We start from the raw sequence: 16,681 nt of genomic DNA on the forward strand, positions 1-16,681 counted from the left end.
ACTCACCTCGCCTTGCCACCAGAGTCCGAGGCAAGTGGGAGCGGGTCCCGAGTACCCCGGCGCCGGAGATGCGGAATGTGCATCTCCCGGTACTCGGCATCGTCTGCGCCCGGCGACCTCTTGTCAGGCTCGTCCATCTCCCACTCCTGAAGTTTCCAGCCCTGCTTATCCTTTGAGAAACTGGTGGTGGGATGACCCTGGGCTATAGTGAACAAACCTCCTGCTCTAGGAGCCGGTGACCTTCCGGCATGTGGACGTGGGTTTCAGATACGAAGAGTGGAAGCGCCTGGACCGCCCTTGGAAGGCCGTTTACACGGACGTGATGCTAAACAATTAAGGGAACGTCATCGCACTGAGTAAGGACTTTCCTGTGTCCCACAGGCAGCCTGACTGGAATGCTTAACTGCAGTGTCTTACTGTGGGTCTTCCTCCGCATTCTCCTCTCGTGTGTTGTGGAACGTTTCAGGGACAGCAGAGCTTCCAGATATGTCCGAATAGACCTCTGAGCACGGCTTTCTTCTGCTTATGTTATTTTTTTGTTTTGTTTTGTTTTGTCAGTATTTCATCTTTAGATTATTTACTTTTATGCCAGACAAAAGGCTTGGGATTTGCCTGAGTCCCTTATTGATGTGGTAAGCCCTCTTGGTGTCAGTGCTGCTGGATGGAGTTGTGCAGTTCCTGAGTCTCCCTGTGTTGACAGGGAGACCCCTGAGGTGCTACTGGGCCCTGGAGCAAGATATTTCTATTCCTAGTCTCCTCTCCTGATTCGTACCTGCTAAAAGTGGGCCGTTTACTAAGCATTCTCAATTATTGAATTTCTCATATCTGGAATTCACTGTAAGCATTACCCACGGCAGGATCCCAGGTCTAGGACTGACTGGTAAGTTTCTAGGGCGACTACCTACCGCCAGTGTCTTTCAGGTCATCCCTAACAAGCAAAAAGGACCTGCCCACCAGGACCGCTTTGCTTTTCAGGCCTCAGAGTATGTTCTGACTCCAGAGAGCGTATTTATTTCTCCACCTTTCCCAAATATATAATAACCTTTTGTCACTATAGTCCTGTTTGTATAATCTGTACTGATCAGCAGATAAACCTTTATCTGAGAAGCTTTTTTAGGTTAGAGTGGGCAAGAAAGAAGAAAGCTGGGCAGTCTACAGCTAGTCATGGGAGAAAGAAAAGTAGGAAGCACATGGAATATCTAGAGCCAGTGGGAAGGGGTCAAGGGGTGGGAACAAAGAGGACAGTTAGCTTGCCTGGGGCCAAGAGTTTAAGGGGCTCACCAGCAGAGAGTTGCCCTGATACCCCAATTCCTTAACATGCTAATCTTTTCAGTTGCCCACAAATAAGATTTTCAGTTTATAAACCTAAGGTGATAAGCTATTTGGAAAGAGGGAAGGTCAGGCTGGACAAAGAACCATAGCTACTTGGGTGAGTTTAGGAAGGGTTTTGGGGCCCCTGTCCTGCTCTACCTTCAACCTGTGCTGATTATAGTAGGTAATTCTAAAGGCTGGTGAATTCAGATGTTAAGCGTATACACTCACTCTAATTAATTTTCTCCTCTGGTTGATAGAACTATTACCAACGATTTTCTAGCCTTTCTCTCTCAGGTCTTGCTCTGGTTCAGAGTTACTGTGAAGGAAGGCTTAAGATGGGTTTCTTTCCACCTTCATCAGTTCCCAGTGGACCTAGGATTTCTAATTGAGCGGAGTGTAGCATTTCCAGTTATTTGCTCTTTTTAGAATCTGCATCTTCATTTTCCTTTGGAAATGAAAGCACAGTAGAGAATGGGACTTTGGATCTGGAATCCCCAAATCCTTAGAACCCTCATATTCTTTTTTTTTAAGGTATCATTGATATACAATCTTATGAAGGTTTCACATGAGCAACATTGTGGTTACAACATTCACCCATATTATAAAGAGCCCCCTCCCACCCCATTGCAGTCACTGTCCATCAGCGTAGTAAGATGCTATAGAGTTAGTACTTGTCTTCTCTGTGCTGTACTGCCTCCCCTGTGACTCCCCCTACATTATGTGTGCTAATCATAATGCCCCTTAATCCCCTTCTCCCTCCCTCCCCACCAATCCTCCCCAGCCCCTTCCATTTGGTAACTGCTAGTCCTTCTTGGAGTCTGTGAATCTGCTGCTGTTTTGTTCCTTCAGTTTTGCTTTGTTGTTATACTCTATAAATGAGGTAAATCATTTGGTACTTGTCTTTCTCCACCTGGCTTACTTCACTGAGCATAATACTCTCTAGCTCCATTCATGCTGTTGCAACTGGTAGGATTTGTTTTTTCTTATGGCTGAATAATATTCAATGGTGTATATGTACCACATCTTCTTTATCCATTCATCTACTAATGTACACTTAGGGTGCTTCCATATCTTGGCTATTGTAAATAATACTGTGATAAACATAGGGGTGCATCTGTCTTTTTGAATCTGGGATTTTGTTTCCTTTGGGTTAATTCCTAGGAGTGGAATTTCTGGGTCAAATGGTATTTGTATTTTTAGTTTTTGAGGACCCTTCATATTGCTTTCCACAATGGTTGAACTAATTTACATTCCCACCAACAGTGTAGGAGGGTCCCCCTTTCTCCGCAACCTTGCTAGCATTTGTTGTTCCTTGTCTTTTGGAAGTTGGCCTAACTGGTGTGAGGTGATATCTCGTTGTGGTTTTTTTTTTTTTTTTTATCTTTATTTTTATTTTTTATTTTTTGAGAGGGCATCTCTCATATTTATTGATCAAATGGTTGTTAACAACAATGAAATTCAGTATAGGGGGGTCAATGCTCAATGTACAATCATTAATCCATCTCAAGCCTAATTTTCGTCAGTCTCCAATCTTCTGAAGCATAACGAACAAGTTCTTACATGGTGAACGATTTCTTACATAGTGAATAAATTCGTACATGGTGAACAGTACAAGGGCATTCGTCACAGAAACTTTCGGTTTTGATCACGCATTATGAACTATAAACAATCAGGTCAAATATGAATATTTGTTTCATTTTTATACTTGATTTACATGTTGATCCCACATTTCTCCCTTTATTATTATTATTATTTTTATTTTTTATTTTTATTTTATTTTTTTAAACAGGGGAAAGTGCGAACGCAGTCCCCCACTACCACAAATAATGCAGTCGAGTTTCCCACATTTGGGGAAATCGCAGGGGTCAGCACATCCGGAGTGCAATGGATAAGCCTCGCCCTGGGAAAACCACCTTCCTGATTATGGTATCTCCCCTGCCAGGTAAGTATATTATTTTTATTTTTAATAAAATGCTGAAGTGGTAGGTAGATGCAAGATAAAGGTAGAAAACATAGTTTAGTGCTGTAAGAGGGCAAATGTAGATGATCAGGTGTGTGCCTATGGACTAAGTATTAATCCAAGCTAGACAAGGGCAGCAAAACATCCACGGATGCAGAAGATTTCTCTCAAAGCAGGGGGGATGAGGTTCTGAGCCTCACCTCTGTTGATCCCCAATTTCTCACCTGATGGCCCCCCTGCGACTGTGCCTGTCTTAGGTTGTTCCTCCCTTGAGGAATCTTACCCGTCTCTGGCTAACCAGTCATCTTCCAGGGCCATACAGGGAAATGTAAAGTTGGTAAGTGAGAGAGAAGCCATATTGTTTGAAAAGGTTAGCTTTTTACTTCTTTGCAGATTTATGCGCTGTGGCTTCTATGCCCAGCACTTGTCTCGAGGTATGTTTACCACCTGGAGGAATTATGATACTCGGTAAATTCGATATGAGGCACGAATTCTATTTAAGGATTGTAATTAGGAAGGAAGAAGAAAAGCTATAGAGGTAGCATATGGAAGAAAACATGGGAGGATTGACTATTTCTTTGACATATCTTCTTGTAGAGTACCTTAAGTATGTATAGGTTTTAAACTACTGACTAATTTGCACACACATATTAACATAATAGGAATACGGTGACATAAACAAAGCAAATCTATAATTACCATCCATCTCCAGTGAAGCCAAGAAAACCAGTTAGGCACCCTAGGCATTTGTGAAAATTTGTCTATGATATGATGGATATTGTCCAACTGTACTTGAACAGTCTGAGAGAAATCAGACAAATTAAAGCAGCCCATTTCTGGGATCTGTTCACATCCCATATGTTCTTTTAACCATAGATAGTCTATAGTCATAAGATTTTGGAGTGCTACACCTTGCACCCCTCCCAACTCCTGGTTGAGTTCCAACAGTACAGATCCAGTCAAATTCGTTGTCTCACTGTATGCACATGCCAGCCTAGACATCTCTCTCCTCATTCCAATGGCAAGTCCAGGAAATGGTGGGGTGGATGCAGCCACAACCGCAGCATCGCCCAGATCCCTGTAGAGGCTTTTTGATGATCATCCCCCGGCACAAGTCCTCCAGAGAGTGCTGATGCCGGAAGCTCCTCCTCCTATCGTATCTTAGTTCATTTTCTGGGTAGCCAAGCTAGGCCTTGATCTTCTGCATAGAAACAAAAAGACCCTTTACCCACACTTTGACATGCCCTCTATACCACTGTGCAGAACTCATTGGAGGTCAGCACACAGGAACTGCTTTTTTTTTTTTTTTTTTTTTATTAAGAGAAAGGAATATTATCAGAAAAGAGTACCTCCATAGCTGATCATCTGACACCCTTTAAGTGGTCAACATTAAGGATATTTAAAGCATGCGTTGATCTTTGATTTACCAATAGTTTTATCCTATCAAGGAGTAATCCGCCTTTTCTTTCTTTCTTTCTTTTTTTTTTTTTTTAATCTTTAATCTACACTTACATGAAGAATACTATGTTTACTATGCTCTCCCCTATATCAGGTCCTCCCTAACAACCACATTACAGTTACTGTCCATCAGCTTAGCAAAATGTTGTAGAATCACTACTTGTCCTCTCTGTGTTGTGCAGCCCACCCTCCCCTTTCTCCCTCCCCCCACATGCATGCTAATCTTAATACCCCCCTTCTTCTTCCCCCCCTTATCCCTCCTTGCCCACCCATCCTCCCCAGTTACTTTCCCTATGGTACCTGTTAGTCCATTTTTGGGTTCTGTAATTCCGCTGCTGTTTTGTTCCTTCAGTTTTTCCTTTGTTCTTATACTCCTCAGATGAGTGAAATCATTTGGTATTTCTCTTTCTCCGCTTGGCTTATTTCACTGAGCATAATACTCTCCAGCCCCATCCATGTTGCTGCAAATGGTTGGATTTTTCCACTTCTTATGGCCGAGTAGTATTCCATTGTGTATATGTACCACATCTTCTTTATCCATTCATCTACCGATGGACATTTAGGTTGCTTCCAATTCTTGGCTATTGTAAATAGGCTGCGATAAACATAGGGGTGCATCTGTCTTTCTCAAACTTGATTGCTGCATTCTTAGGGTAAATTCCTAGGAGTGGAATTCCTGGGTCAAATGGTAGGTCTGTTTTGAGCATTTTGATGAACCTCCATACTGCTTTCCACAATGGTTGAACTAATTTACATTCCCACCAGCAGTGTAGGAGGGTTCCCCTTTCTCCACAGCCTCGCCAACATTTGTTGTTGTTTGTCTTTTGGATGGCAGCTATCCTTACTGGTGTGAGGTGATACCTCATTGTAGTTTTAATTTGCATTTCTCTGATAATTAGTGATGTGGAGCATCTTTTCATGTGTCTCTTGGCCATCTGTATTTCTTTTTTAGAGAACTGTCTGTTCAGTTCCTCTGCCCATTTTTTAATTGGGTTATTTGTTTTTTGTTTGTTGAGGCGTGTGAGCTCTTTATATATTCTGGACGTCAAGCCTTTTTTGGATCTGTCATTTTCAAATATATTCTCCCATACTGTAGGGTTCCTTTTTGTTCTATTGATGGTGTCTTTCGCTGTACAGAAGCTTTTCAGCTTAATGTAGTCCCACTTGCTCATTTTTGCTGTTGTTTTCCTTGCCCGGGGAGATATGTTCAAGAAGAGGTCACTCATGTTTCTGTCTAAGAGGTTTTTGCCTATGTTTTTTTCCAAGAGTTTAATGGTTTCATGAGTTACATTCAGGTCTTTGATCCATTTTGAGTTTACCTTTGTATATGGGGTTAGACAATGGTCCAGTTTCATTCTCCTACATGTAGCTGTCCAATTTTGCCAGCACCATCTGTTGAAGAGACTGTCATTTTGCCATTGTATGTCCATGGCTCCTTTATCAAATATTAATTGACCATATATGTTTGGGTTAATTTCTGGAGTCTCTAATCTGTTCCACTGGTCTGTGGCTCTGTTCTTGTGCCAGTACCAAATTGTCTTGATTACTATGGCTTTGTAGTAGAGCTTGAAGTTGGGGAGCGAGATCCCCCCTACTTTTATTCTTCTTTTTCAGGATTGCTTTGGCTATTCGGGGTCTTTGGTGTTTCCATATGAATTTTTGAATTATTTGTTCCAGTTCATTGAAGAATGTTGCTGGTAATTTGAGAGGGATTGCATCAAATCTGTATATTGCTTTGGGCAGGATGGCCATTTTGACGATATTAATTCTTCCTAGCCATGAGCATGGGATGAGTTTCCATTTATTAGTGTCCCCTTTAATTTCTCTTAAGAGTGACTTGTAGTTTTCAGAGTATAAATCTTTCACTTCTTTGGTTAGGTTTATTCCTAGGTATTTTATTCTTTTTGATGCAATGGTGAATGGAATTGTTTTCCTGATTTCTCTTTCTATTGATTCATTGTTAGTGTATAGGAAAGCTACAGATTTCTGTGTGTTAATTTTGTATCCTGCAACTTTGCTGTATTCTGATATCAGTTCTAGTAGTTTTGGAGTGGAGTCTTTAGGGTTTTTTATGTACAGTATCATGTCATCTGCAAATAGTGACAGTTTAACTTCTTCTTTACCAATCTGGATTCTTGTATTTCTTTGTTTTGTCTGATTGCCGTGGCTAGGACCTCCAGTACTATGTTAAATAACAGTGGGGAGAGTGGGCATCTCTGTCTTGTTCCCAATCTCAGAGGAAATGCTTTCAGCTTCTTGCTGTTCAGTATAATGCTGGCTGTGGGTTTATCATATATGGCCTTTATTATGTTGAGGTACTTGCCCTCTATTCCCATTTTGCTGAGAGTTTTTATCATGAATGGATGTTGAATTTTGTCAAATGCTTTTTCAGCATCTATGGAGATGATCATGTGTTTTTTGTCTTTCTTTTTGTTGATGTGGTGGATGATGTTGATGGATTTTTGAATGTTGTACCATCCTTGCATCCCTGGAATGAATCCCACTTGGTCATGGTGTATGATCCTTTTGATATACTGTTGAATTCTGTTTGCTAATATTTTATTGAGTATTTTTGCATCTACATTCATCAGGGATATTGGTCTGTAATTTTCTTTTTTGGTGGGGTCTTTGCCTGGTTTTGGTATTAGGGTGATGTTGGCTTCATAGAATGAGTTTGGGAGTATTCCCTCCTCTTCTAATTTTTGGAACACTTTAAGGAGAATGGGTATTATGTCTTCTCTGTGTGTCTGATAAAATTCCGAGGTAAATCTGTCCGGTCCCGGGGTTTTGTTCTTGGGTAGTTTTTTTGATTACTGTTTCAATTTCTTTGCTCGTAATTGGTTTGTTTAACTTTTGTGTTTCTTCCTTGGTCAGTCTTGGGAGGTTGTATTTTTCTAGGAAGTTGTCCATTTCTTCTAGTGTTTCCAGCTTGTTGGCATATAGGCTTTCATAGTAGTCTTTAATAATTCTTTGTATTTCTGTGGAGTCTGTCGTGATTTTTCCATTCTCATTTCTGATTGTGTTGATTTGTGTTGATTCTCTTTTTCTCCTAATAAGTTGGGCTAGAGGTTTATCTATTTTGTTTATTTTCTCAAAGAACCAGCTCTTGGTTTCGTTGATTTTTGCTATTGTTTTACTCTTCTCAATTTTATTTCTTCTCTGATCTTTATTATGTCCCTGCTTCTGCTGACTTTAGGCCTCATTTGTTCTTCTTTTTCCAGTTTCGATAATTGTGATGTTAGACTATTCATTTGGGATTGTTCTTCCTTCTTCAAGTGTGCCTGGATTGCTATATACTTTCCTCTTAAGACTGCTTTCGCTGCGTCCCAGATAAGTTGGGGCTTAGTGTTGTTGTCATTTGTTTCTATATATTCCTTGATCTCTATTTTGATTTGTTCATTGATCAATTGATTATTTAGTAGTATGTTGTTAAGCCTCCATGTGTTTGTGAGCCTTTTTGTTTTCTTTGTAGAATTTCTTTCTAGTTTTATACCTTTGTGGTCTGAAAAATTGGTTGGTAGAATTTCAATATTTTGTAGTTTACTGAGGCTCTTTTTGTGAGCTAGTATGTGGTCTATTCTGGAGAATGTTCCATATGCACTTGAGAAGAATGTATATCCTGTTGCTTTTGGATGTAGAGTTCTATAGATGTCTATTAGGTCCATCTGTTCTAGTGTGTTGTTCAGTGCCTGTGTGTCCTTACTTATTTTCTGCCTGGTGGATCTATCCTTTGGGGTGAGTGGTGTGTTGAAGTCTCCTAAAATGAATGCATTGCAGTCTATTTCCCTCTTTAGTTCTGTTAGTATTTGCTTCACATATGCAGGTGCTCCTGTATTGGGTGCATATATATTTAGAATGGTTATATCCTCTTGTTGGACTGAGCCCTTTATCATTATGTAGTATCCTTCTTTATCTCTTGTTACTTTCTTTGTTTTGAAGTCTATTTTGTCTGATATTAGTACTGCAACCCCTGCTTTCTTCTCACTGTTGTTTGCCTGAAATATGTTTTTCCATCCCTTGACTTTTAGTCTATGCTTGTCTTTGGGTTTAAGGTGAGTTTCTTGTAAGCAGCATATAGATGGGTCTTGCTTTTTTATCCATTCTATTACTCTGTGTCTTTTGATTGGTGCATTAAGTCCATTTACATTTAGGGTGACTATTGAGAGATATGTACTTATTGCCATTGCAGGCTTTAGATTCGTGGTTACCAAAGGTTCAAGGTTAGCTTCTTTAGTATCTTACTGCCTAACTTAGCTCGCTTATTGAGCTGTTATATACACTGTCTGGAGATTCTTTTCTTCTCTCCCTTCTTATTCCTCCTCCTCCATTCTTCATATGTTGTGTGTTTTGTTCTGGCTCTTTTTAGGAGTGCTCCCATCTAGAGCAGTCCCTGTAGGATGCCCTCTAGAGGTGGTTTGTGGGAAGCAAATTCCCTCAGCTTTTGCTTGTCTGGGAATTGTTTAATCCCGCCATCATATTTAAATGATAGTTGTGCTGGATACAGTATCCTTGGTTCAAGGCCCTTCTGTTTCATTGCATTAAGTATATCATGCCATTCTCTTCTGGCCTGTAGGGTTTCTGTCGAGAAGTTTGATGTTAGCCTGATGGGTTTTCCTTTATAGGTGACCTTTTCCTCTCTAGCTGCCTTTAAAACTCTTTCCTTGTTCTTGATCCCTGCCATTTTAATTACTATGTGTCTTGGTGTTGTCCTCCTTGGATCCTTTCTGTTGGGGGTTCTGTGTAATTCCATTGTCTGTTTGATTATTTCCTCCCCCAGTTTGGGGAAGTTTTCAGCAATTATTTCTTCAAAGAGACTTTCTATCCCTTTTCCTCTTTCTTCTTCTTCTGGTATCCCTATAATATGAATATTATTCCTTTTGGCTTGGTCACATAGTTCTCTTAGTGTTGTTTCATTCCTGGAGATCCTTTTATCTCTCTCTATGTCAGCTTCTATACGTTCCTGTTCTCTGGCTTCTATTCCTTCAATGGCCTCTTGCATCTTATCCATTCTGTTTATGAATCCTTCCAGGGATTGTTTCACTTCTGTGATCTCCTTCCTGACATCCGTGATCTCCCTCCGGACTTCATCCCATTGCTCTTGCATTTTTCTCTGCATCTCATCCCATTGCTCTTGCATTTTTCTCTGCATCTCTGTCAGCATATTCATGATTTTTATTTTGAATTCTTTTTCAGGAGGACTGGTTAGGTCTGTCTCCTTCTCAGGTATTGTCTCTGTTGTCTTTGTCTGCCTGTAGTTTTGCCTTTTCATGGTGATAGAGATAGTTTGCAGAGCTGGTACGAGTGACCGCTGGAAGAGCTTCCCTTCTTGTTGGTTTGTGGCCTTCCTCTCCTGGGAGAATAGCGACCTCTAGTGGCTTATGCTTGTCAGCTGTGCGCAGACAGGGCTTCTACTATCTGCCCATTTGCTATGGAGTTTATCTTCGCTGTTGCTGTGGGTGTGGCCTGGCTGGGGCTGCTCCTCCAAAGTGGTGGAGCCCCGTTGGAGGGGGAGTGGCCAGGAGGCTATTTATCTCCGTAAGGGGCCTCTGTGCTCCGTATTGCCCAGGGGGTTATATTGCCCAGAGATCCCCAGATTCCCTGCCTCTGGTCTAAGTGTCCTGTCCTGCCCCTTTAAGACTTCCAAAAAGCACTCTCCAAACCAAAACAACAACAGCAACAATGAGAGAGGGAACAGAAAAAAAAAAAAAAAAAAGGAGAAAACACGCGATTGTTTTTGTCCTCAGGCGCCGGTCCCAGGCACCCGCTCACTGGTCCTGCTGCCCTGCCTCCCTAGCACCGGGGTCCCTATCCCTTTAAGGCTTCCAAAAAGCACTCGCCAAAAAGAGGAAAAAAAAAAAAGGGGAAAAATGCGCGATTTCCTGCGTCCTCAGGCGCCACTCTCAGGCACCCGCCCACTGGTCCTGCAGGGAGAAACGCATGATATTCTTTGTCCTCAGGCGCCGGTCCCAGGCACCCGCTCACCGGTCCTACTGCTCTGCCTCCCTAGCACTTGGGTCCCTGTCCCTTTAAGGCTTCCAAAGAGCACTCGAGAAAAAGTGAAAAAAAAGGGGGGAAAACGCGCGATTTCCTCCGTCGTCAGGCGCCGGTCTCAGGCACCCGCCCACTGGTCCCGTAGGGAAAAACACGTGATATTCTTTGTCTTCAGGTGCCGGTCCCAGGCACCCGCTCACCGGTCCTGCCGCCCTGCCTCCCTAGCACCGGGGTCCCTGTCCCTTTAAGGCTTCCAAAAAGCACTCGCCAAAAGAAAAAAAAAACCGCTCTTGTTTCTTTCCACCCGCCGGGAGCCGGGGGGAGGGGCGCTCGATTCCCGCCGGGCTGGTGCTTGTATCTTACCCCCTTCGCAAGGCGCTGGGTTCTTGCAGGTGTGGATGTGGTCTGGATGTTGTCCTGTGTCCTCTGGTCTCTATTTTAGGAAGAGTTTTCTTTGTTATATTTTCATAGCTGTATGTGTTTTTGGGAGGAGATTTCCACTGCTCTACTCACGCCGCCATCCTGGCTCTGCCCCCCCTCGTTGTGGTTTTAATTTGCATTTCCCTGATAATTAGTGATGTGGAGCATCTTTTCATGTGCCTGTTGACCATCTGATTTTCTTCTTTGGAGAAGTGTGTTCAGATCCTCTGCCCATTTTTTAATTGGGTTATTTGCTTTTTGGGTGTTGAGCCATGTGTGCTCTTTATATATTTTGAATGTTAACACATTATCAGACATGTCATTTAGGAATATATTTTGCCATACTGTAGGATGCCTTTTTGTTCTGCTGATGGTGTCCTTTGCTGTACAGAAGCTTTTTAATTTGATGTAGTCCCATTTGTTCATTTTTGCTTTTGTTTCCCTTGCCCCAGGAGATGTGTTCATGAAAAAGTTGCTTATGTTTATATTCAAGATATTTTTGTCTATGTTTTCTTCTAAGAGTTTTGTGGATTCATGACTTACATTCAGGTCTTTTATCCATTTGGAGTTTACTTTTGTGTATAGAATTAGACAATAATCCAATTTCATTCTCTTATGTATAGCTGTCCAGTTTTGCCAACACCAGTTGTTGAAGAGGCTGTCACTTCCTCATTGTGTATCTGTGGCTCCTTTATTGTATATTAATTGGCTACATATGTGTGGGTTTATATCTGGGTTCTCTGTTCTGTTCCATTGATCTATGGCTCTGTTCTTATGTCAGTACCAAATTGTTTTGATTAGTGTGGCCTTGTAGCAGAGCTTGAAGTTGGGGAGCATAATCCCTCCAGCTTTAGTCTTCCTTCTTAGGAGTGCTTTGGCTATTCGGGGTCTTTTGTGATTCCATATGAATTTTAGAACAATTTTTTCTAGTTCATTGAAGAATGCTGTTGGTATTTGGCAGGGATTGCATTGAATCTGTAGACTGCTTTTGGCAGGATGGCCATTTTGACAATACTAATTCTTCCTATCCATGAGCACGGGATGTATTTCCATTTATTGGTGTCTTCAGAACCCTCATATTCCTAGAATCACTCTGAATCCAGTGGCCCTATTCTGACATTAGACTCAGAAAAGGTGTGTGAATGATTGCCCATGAGATCTCCAGACTTTCTTTCCTCACATCTGTCCTCTTAGTGAAATCATGATCATCTCATCCAGGGGAGTGAGAAGAGGACCAGAAAGTTATCCGGACAGGAAAGGCTGTTTTGCCCTTAAAGAGGACCTTCCCTGGCTGCTTGGAGGCCAAGAGCCCATGCCTGTTGTATACTCTCTTGGTTGCTGGGGAATTGGGTCTCTGTAGTGCAGGATTGTTGCACTGCCTGGATCCACACAATCATGGTCAATTCCCTACACGGGTTTGCTAAAATCAAAAGAGTAACTTCAACCACCAGTTATTTAAATTGGAGCTTTATTGCTGATTAGACTGTCAGATTCTGTTTGAAAACTAAATCCAATAAACTCACTGTTTTTATTCATGTTTACTCCATGCTTTTATGAGGAAGTTGCTGATAATGACCCTCTCCTGGCTTAAGAATGAAAAAAATCATACCTTCCAGAAAACCTAGCATATCTATATAAATAGTAGTATCAGGACTACAGATTAGTAAGTAATCAATTTGAGTTATAGATTTTAAACAAAGATCACTTTCCCAGGATTTAGTAACTATCTCTGGAAGTCCAAGAGTCTTGAGACTCCTTAAAATTAAGAGCAGTTTTATAATATTGACTAGTGTTTGCCTTTCTGCAGCCTGGAGAGAACTAAGAAATTGTTTTCCCCTCCTGATCTCACTAAGACTTTTTCACCAGAAGTTGGGAAGGCCTGTAGTTTAAAGGCCAGACTTGGATTAGAACAGGAGGAGGGAAAAGAGAGGCAGATCTAAGAAGCTCAAGATTTACAATATAGAAAGGAAAGGGGCTAATTATAATAGGCTAATTATAAAATGGAACACGGGAATGTAATGGAGTCCCGTTTTCCATCTATAGAATCTGGAGGATACTTGTTACGTAGAACATACATCAGCTGTAAGTCCCCGCTGGTCCCAACCTCTCACGGGGTCTTGGGCCTGTAATCACAGCCTCTCCTGTCATTGCCGCCCAGGGCCTTCTGAGGGGGTCCAGTGAGGAAAGGAGAGCAGAGAGGCTGGCTGTAGGGATAGCCCCTGACCCCCTCAGTCCACGTGGAGCTGCTGGAACACATACACACTCACCCTATCTAGGGAGAGACCAGGGGCTGAAAGTCACAGATCACACACACACACACACACACACACACCCCTACTGTCCAGGATTCAGGATTCCAGAGAGGAAGATCCTAAGGTTTTATGTACACACACACACACACACACAGACACACACAGACACACACAGACACACACACACACACACACACACACACACACACACACACACACACACACACACACACACACACCCTACTGTCCAGGATTCAGGATTCCAGAGAGGAAGATCCTAAGGTTTTATGTACACACACACACACACACACACACACAGACACACACACACACACACACACACACACACACACACACACACACACACCCTACTGTCCAGGATTCAGGATTCCAGAGAGGAAGATCCTAAGGTTTTATGTACACACACAGACACACACACACACACACAGACACACACACCCTACACACACACACACACACACACACACACACACCCCTACTGTCCAGGATTCAGGATTCCAGAGAGGAAGATCCTAAGGTTTTATGTACACACACACACACACACACAGACACACACAGACACACACACACACACACACACACACACACACACACACACACACCCTACTGTCCAGGATTCAGGATTCCAGAGAGGAAGATCCTAAGGTTTTATGTACACACACACACACACACACACACACACACACACCCTACTGTCCAGGATTCAGGATTCCAGAGAGGAAGATCCTAAGGTTTTATGTACACACACACACACACACACAGACACACACACAGACACACACACACACAGACACACAGACACACACACACACACACACACACCCTACTGTCCAAGATTCAGGATTCCAGAGAGGAAGATCCTAAGGTTTTATGTACACACACAGACACACACACCCTACACACACACACACACACACACACACACACACACACACACACACACACACACACACACACACACACACACACACCCTACTGTCCAGGATTCAGGATTCCAGAGAGGAAGATCCTAAGGTTTTATGTACACACACACACACACACACACACACACACACACACAGACACACACACCCTACACACACACACACACACACACACACACACACACACACACACACACCCGTACTGTCCAGAGAGGAAGATCCTAAGGTTTTATGTGTAGAAATAGCTCTGGATTATTTACTTGTACACAGTAGTTTGAAGAGATTTCTTCCTGCCCATAAGTAGCTGGTTCTCAGGTGAAGAGCTGGTATTTACCCTATGCTAGGCTTTCCTTTTAGGAGGGTGGCCACATGTCCCAATTTGTTTGGAACAATTGCAGTCAAGACCTGATGTCCTGGTGTAATTATTATTAGCATTCCCTTTCACTCTCAGAAGTAAGAAGTGTCCCCATTACAACAATAAATCCTGTGATCCCTGGAATTCTAGGACAGATCGGATTTGCTCCAATATTAGTTCCTACGCTGTACATTCTCTCCCCAGTTATTCTTTCTGACTGGAACCAGTAAGACTAATGTACATGCCCCCTCAACTGTGCAACCCAGGAACCCCTTTTCACCACAAGTTGGCCATGTCAGTCCGTTTCTGTCATTGTGGACACTGCTACTCTGAGAGGATAAACGCTTCATTGTGGTGTGCTTGAACAACAGCCTGCCCAAAGCAATGCTCAAAAATATTTGAAACCCAGCTGGAAACACACTGAAGAAAATGGAGCATTGATCGGGATGTCTTGTGAAACAAATCTGTAAAACTCATACCACTTTAAATTGCTTTTGTGAATACTTTAATGCATGAATCAGGGCAGCTCCAGGGTAGATGTAGGCTGGCAGGCCAGTGCAAGAATTTAAAGTAAGTTGAATTGAGGTGCTTGTGAGAAGCCCACCCTATTCAGGGTACCACACCCCCACCTGCACCCCTTGTCTGAGTCCCAGCTGCTTCACTCACACTGACATTTCTTCCTCGGTGTCTACAGGCTAGTGAGTTTGTAAACTCAGCTCTAAATACCCCCATTGTTCACACCTTGGAATGGGATGGGGAAGCCTGGCAGCCCCTCAGGCTGGCTTTACAAGTGAGGTAGTCACAGGCAACACAACCCTGGCTCTCAGGCTCACACCGCCATAGTCACAAAAATTTCAGTGCTAATAGCTGACCTTTACTGAGCAACTCCTACCTGCCAGGGACTGTTACCTCTTCCGGTCACCTTAAGGGGGAAGCACCTTCACCCTCATTTTATAGGTAAAAGAACTGGCACAAAGAGGTTAATTAACTTGCTTAAGATCAACTGAACAATAACTTTTTTTTTAATTACTGCTTTTTCTGATTATAGAATTGTTCATTGTAGAACATTACAAAAATACAGAAAAATAAATACATAAATCTACAAAATTACAAAATAAGTCATCTCTAATTGCACTGTGAGATATAACCCCATTATTTAGGACATTCTGCCAGTTTTTATTTTCCTGAGTATATATTTTCTAAAATACAGCTGAGATCATTTGATGCATCTGTTTTATGACTTGATTTTTTAAAATGTCCTCTATTGTGAACACTTTCCCATGGCAATATCTACTCTTTCACATCACGTTTATACAGTCTTATTCATATGCACTGTAATGAATTTCGTTCTTAACTGATTCTCTATTGTTGGGCATTTATGTAACTTCCAAGCTGTTATAATTAACAAGCATGCAAATTTATAATGAGAAATATATCTGGCAGGCAAACAAGACTATTTCTGCAAGTCAGTTACACATCTTTTCCCTATAAGAAAGTATGTAGAAATTCACACTGTATCATAGAATTCAGAAAGGAGCATTGATCTTAATAACTGGGGTCAGCAAGCTGTGGGATAGCCTGTTAATACATATTTGGGCATGTTTGAACAAGATGTCTGCATTGCAGCTTTCCAAGTTACATCAAAGACAATGCCTGAGTAATGCATGTCAGGGTCTCCTTACCCACACCTTTAGATATACTCTGAGGTGAATGGATTCTGTGGGTGATTAGTCTTGCCTCTCCTGCCACTCTTAGGGTCCTGAGTGCCTGGCGCCTCCTACCCCATGGACTGACAGCTGAACATCTTACATGGCTGTCCACCATGTATACATACTACCTTGTAATCTTTTCCCCCATAACTTAGATCTCATTTCCTCATGTGGAGAGAATCCAAGTAAGTTTTGGACTGACAAAAATGTGTATTAGCTTTATATACTGTTAGATGAATTCATAGGTCAGTGGGCACCTAGCCCCACGTGCTCTCTTG

General features: G+C 42.1%; 1 long non-coding RNA gene and 1 other non-coding gene across 2 annotated transcripts in view; one reads left to right on the forward strand and one right to left on the reverse strand.

The window, feature by feature from the left end:
* The first annotated feature begins 217 nt into the window (after positions 1–217).
* Positions 218–16,681, forward strand: part of LOC140846786 (uncharacterized) — a 60,273-nt gene continuing 43,809 nt past the window's right edge. Inside the window, exons 1-2 of the long non-coding RNA XR_012126193.1 lie at positions 218–356; positions 3,104–3,256. This is a non-coding gene — a long non-coding RNA (uncharacterized lncRNA). The remainder of the gene's footprint in view (positions 357–3,103; positions 3,257–16,681) is intronic.
* On the reverse strand, positions 3,101–3,264 carry LOC140846923 (U1 spliceosomal RNA). Its single transcript, XR_012126440.1, has one exon. It is a non-coding gene; the product is annotated as a U1 spliceosomal RNA (small nuclear RNA).

This window comes from Manis javanica, chromosome 16, assembly GCF_040802235.1.
Source record: "Manis javanica isolate MJ-LG chromosome 16, MJ_LKY, whole genome shotgun sequence".
Taxonomy (NCBI): Eukaryota; Metazoa; Chordata; class Mammalia; order Pholidota; family Manidae; genus Manis; species Manis javanica.